We start from the raw sequence: 6,000 nt of genomic DNA on the forward strand, positions 1-6,000 counted from the left end.
ATCTTTAAAAATCTTCTTCTCAAAAACTATTAGGCCAGAAAAGCTTAAATTTGAGTGGAAGCATCCTCAGATAGTTTAGATTCAAGGTTGTTCAAATCATGGTCCCCGGGGGTAGGGTGGGGCCACAATTGGGGGATCAAGTTTTATATAGGAATATATAGAGGAAATCTTTTAAAAATCTTCTTCTCAAAAATATTTGGCCAAGAAATCTCAAATTGGCATGTAACCATCCTTAGGAAGTGTAGATTCAAGTTTGTTCAAATCATGGTCCCTGGGGGTAGGGCGGGTCACAATGGGGGATGAATTTTTATAGATAGAGAAAATCTTTAAAAGTCTTCTACTCAAAACTATTAGGCCTGGAAAGGCCATATTTGAGTGGAAGCATCCCCAGATCATATAGATTCAAGTTTGTTTAAATAATAGTCCAGGGGTAGGGTGAGACCACAATGGGGGATGAATTTTTACTTAGGAATATATAGAGAAAATCTTTAAAAATCTTCTTTTTAAAGAATTTTTGGCCAGAAAGGGTTTAAACATGTGTAGAGGCATCCTTGGGTAGTGTAAATTCAAGTTTGCAAAATCACAGTCATTAGTGGTAGGGCGGGACCGTGATGGCGGTTTGAATTTTTACATAGGAATATAAAGAGAAAATCTTTAAAACTATTCTGGGAAAGTGTTCAGTTCAAAACTCAGTACTTAGTGTGAAAGCAAAGGTTATGCAGATTTAAGTCTGATGAAACCATGATTCCCTAGAGAAAAATGGGGCCATGAAATGGGGGGGGGGGGGGTATATAGGAATAGAGAAAAATCTTCTTACAGGTACAACAACAAAAGGGGCTTGGTATTTACCAAAAAATAAGAGGTTGATAAAAATTGGCAGATTTTCAATTTTTTTTAGCAAGATCTACTGTACTCAGTTGTCAATATATTTTGATACTGTAATGCTAATTTGATCAGAATTAAGGCAATTGTTGCTCAGGTGAGCGATGTGGCCCCTGGGCCTCTTGTTGTTGTACTGTTGTACAGTAGTTCCTGATGTAAAGATGTTCTATAGCGTTTGCAGCATAAGATATAACTTAAAAAAATTCAGAATAATGTGTGCATGTACCATACTTCATAATAGACAAAGAAATGGTACTGACATGTTTTTTGATGCATCATTCCATAATCAATCAAATCTCTTTCGTTCCAGAATATGATATCTGGCACACTGGTATTATATTGAAATAGTACATGTATTATGATCGGCTTAGACATGATTTTCCATATGGTTTTGAAAGTCTTCTTTTATTGGCAATGATGAGAAAGATCCCTGCTGGATACAACTAACTATATACCAGTTCTAGCTTTTTAGCTCACCTATCTGTCCGTCTGTAAACTTTTCACATTTTTAAGCTCACTGAGTTAAAGTTGTGGGGAGCTTATGCTATACCCCCATTGTAGGTGTCGACGTCAGCGTCATATGATACAATATTGTATTATATATTATATTGTATGAGATGATATTGTATAATATAATATACTATAATATTGTATTGAAAAGTATTATTGTATTACATAAAATTGTAACAAATGATACCTAATTTAAAATATAATATTGTATCAAATGATATGAAATTGTATTATATAATATAAAAATTTATGACATAATATTGTATGATATGATATAGTATTATATGATAAGATACATTGTTGCATCATATCATATTGTATCATTCAATATATAATGTATCATTTATGATACATAATTGTAATTTAACACAAAGCAATATCATATGATACAATATCATAATTCATATTATAGTATCTGTCATACAATATTATATCATTTGTTACAATATTGTGATATATTATATGATATTGTATCATGTTATACTTTATTATATTATAATATTGTATTATGTGATAATATAATAATATATAACAAGATACAATACCATATTATATTTTATGAAACAATTTCATATCTTAAAACAATGTCAAATGTAACAATTTCATATTGTTTCATTATTTATTACAGTCTTATATTGAATCGTATGATATATCATATGAAACAATAGTGTATGGTACCATAGAATGCAATATAATATTTTACAATTTACAATCTTTACAATTTGTCAAACCACCACACAGTATCCATGAATATCCGAGATCATTAACTAGGATTTTCATATAATATGATAATGGTGGTCTCATTAAGGTGATGCCCCGTCTCGGTGAGCTTTGTAATCTATGATTACCAATGTTTACTTTTTCTCCTAAACTGGCCAAATTTAACCAAACTTGATACAAGGCATCCTTAAGCTAATGGGAAGGGGATTCTAAATTGTTAAAATAAAGAGCTAAACCCTTTTTAAAAGGGGTATCATTGCGAAACAATGAATATAAATATAGGGTGTGTGTCTTTAAAAATTTTCTTCTCAAAAACCACTGCACCAGAAATGCCAATATATACACCAAATCTTGTATATATAGTGAAAATTCCAAATTGTAAAAATCGTGACCCCCTGATCAAAACTGGGGCCCTAGGCGGGGTTCAATTTTAAACAAAAATACGTAGGAAAAATGTAAAAAAAATTTCTCAAGAACCTCTGCACCAGAAATGCCAATATTTGCACCAAATCTTGTATATATAGTGAAGATTCTATGCATACATCCTTAGTTATCGTTGATTCTTAATTGTTAAAATCGTGACCCAGGACTAATACTGGGACGACAAGAGGGGTTCAAAGTTTAACATAGATATATATATATATATATATATAGAGAGAGAGAGAGAGAGAGAGAGAGAGAGAGAGAGAGAGAGAGAGAGAGAGAGAAAATGTTTAAAAAATTGTGAAAGCCTTGACCCTCGATCTAATACTGGGGCTCAAAAGGTGTTCAAAGTTTGGCATAGAAATATATAGGGAAATTGTTTAAATCTTCTTCTGGAGAACTACAATGCTTCAGTTTGTGAGAATACTATGCAAGCATCCTGAAAATTAGTTATGTAAATTCTAAATAGTTCTAACTTAATAAAGCTGCGACCACCGGACTAATACTGGGGCCCCAAGAGGGGTTCAAAATTTAACAGAAATATATAGGGAAAACATTTTAAAATCTTCTCGAGACCTACATTGGTACAGTTTATGAGATTACTATGCAAGGATCCTAAAATAGTGTATATTGTAAATTGTTAAAGCTAACCATAAACCCTGGACCAATACTGGGCCCCCAGAAAGTTTTTCAAAGTTTAAAATAGAAATAGCATATGATACCAAATTTAATGTTACAAGGAACTGTTGTTCAGGTGAGCGATGTGGCCCATGGGCCTCTTGTTGTTGATTAACATGAATTTTACAAAGATGCATATATATATATATATATATATATATATATATATATATATATATATATATATATATATATATACTGACAATATTATTGTAGATTCTAGAATGTTAAAGCCAACCATAAACCCCGGACCAATACTTGGGTCCCAGAAAGGGATTCAAAGTTTAAAAAAGAAATAACATGTAAGCTACAAAATAGAATGTTACAAGGAACTGTTGTGAGCGATGTGGCCCATGGACCTCTTGATAGCTATATGAACATTTGTTCAAGACCTTCCTGAGAGCTGCAGTGTTCAATATGTGATGTGACTATGAAATCATTGTGTTACAAAGGGCCTTGGTGGAACATCAATATATATGAAGAAAATTTTGAATCCCATTTTTATTCAGGATATATTCTGTTTATATCCAGAAAATTTGTATCACTCCATAAAAAGCTGTTTTTATTATGGTTACTGTTGCTCAGGTAAGCGATATGGCCCATTGATCTTTTCTTTTATTTCTTTTATAATGAATTCATTGCCATCAAAATGAATGTCTTTAAGACATGCACATGTGACTGCATAAAACATTTAAATCAATTATGTTTAAGGAATGGTTAGAATCTATTGCAGTATTCAATGCTTACCTCTTTAGATCACCCGTGTTAGTGCTGTTGATTTCCGTCCGTCCGTCGTCATCTGTCGTCGTGCAGCAACGTGTGTGTGCGTTAACAATTGACAATTTTTTTCAAGTGTAGTATCTTGCATCTTTGAGATAATGAGATAAGAGGAACATTAGTTGTTAATTTCATGATTCTTGCCCCACAGGGGCCGTAGGGGCAGGGGGAAAATTGCACTTCAGACATGGTAGTTTTGACCAGGGTGGGGCTAAAATGGTCATACATGTACATGTATATAGTGTTGCATGTAATGTTTTAATAGCACTTTTCTTCTACTGACACTGAATAGAAACTGACTGAACTTTAAAACTGTGAAAGATGATGTGAAATACGGCCACAGTTAACTGACTAAAAGAAAATAAATGTCGGAATATTTGTTAATTTTCATGTACTTAATATTTGATAAATGTAACCTTAAATATTTTGTTATCCGAGATAAAACAATCACATGAAATATTTAGGGTTGGGGTACACTGTTTACATTTAATCTGCCCCACATTTGAAAGTATTTAGAATACATTGGCGCAATTAGGAACATGTGCATTTTTTTCATTTAGCTGATCAGTGTTTCTTGTCAAAATCTTTACATATATCTGAAAGGAGAAAAATGTTCCTAAATGCTCTCATAGGTACATTGTAACAATAAAAAAAATCCAAAAGTCGAGTTAGCCTTCCCCATTAAACTGATGTTGTTTACCTTGTGTGAACTCGATTAACCTTTCATAATGTTACAATGCTGTACAACGCGTGTCACGTGACACCCATATAGATAAGCGTGTTCGATGTGAATTTATTTTAGGAATAAGAAATCATTCTTCAAGTATTAGTGTGATTAAACACAGTCGGGTGTGACCAAATCCTGTGACCAATTAAGCCCGAATATTTTTTTAAACCTTTTGTGCAAGATCTGCTATACTGATTTGTCATGATAATTTGAATTTTATACTGTAATTGCTGATTAAATTGGCTATTATTGCTCAGATGTGCGATATGGCCCCTGTAGTTATTTCATTCAAATGTCCTGGAGGAAAAATTTGTTTGGACCCTGAGGTGGGGGTTTGAAAAGACATGCACGAGTATATACCAGTTTTCTTACTTTCTGTTAGCAAAGAGCATTTGAATTCATAAAATTTTAATAGTATTAATATCCTTTCAAGACATTTCATGAACGAAAACATAAAATCAATCTTGATAGTAAACAAATTATGGATTGTTTTTTCCAATTTTAAAGTCTTGCACCTTTTCAATATCCGGTCATGCACTCTTATATCATAAAGTTTCTCATTAAAATTTTCGATTTCATAGTCCTTGTTGCAAGAGTTCAGGTAGGAGAAAGGGGTGAGATTATTATCTTATTTTAGATTTTTTTTACTTTTTTAAGAGTGAAGCATAATTACATGCATATATGAGACTCCTCGACTGGACCGTTGTATGGTCTATGGTACTAAGGTGACTGTTAACTTAAAGGCATGTGGCCTCTCGTTTCTATTTAAAAAGCCAATGATATATCCATTTAATTTGTGAATTAAATTAATCTCATTAATGATTAGAAACTTTTGTTTGCTTGTTTGCATTTATGTTGACTGTTGGTCGGAAAAGGACATATGATTGAACACATACATATACGATGGTACATATAGGACACATGGTTTTTTCCCAAAGATACCGGAAATTTTTTTATATATTTTCTTACGCGCATGAGATAATATATGTCGTTTGCATGACATACTATGACATATTACCTGTATCTCGTGTATTTTGAAAGAAATTGGTCCTATAAAGGTACCACTGTACGAAAAGATAGGAAACGAGGAACTAATATTTTTACACCAATACAAGAGGACATAACTTTACATTTACCTGTATATAGAATCTTTGAATCTTTGATCGATGATATATAGATAAACGGTGGTTCATTAAGGACAATAAGGATAGTGCTAGAACAATTTCAAGTGCTGCCAGAAAGAGGTGACCTTATTTTACACGTGAAACAAAAGTGTATTGACA

This window comes from Crassostrea angulata, chromosome 7 (genome assembly GCF_025612915.1).
Source record: "Crassostrea angulata isolate pt1a10 chromosome 7, ASM2561291v2, whole genome shotgun sequence".
NCBI classification, from domain to species: Eukaryota; Metazoa; Mollusca; class Bivalvia; order Ostreida; family Ostreidae; genus Magallana; species Magallana angulata.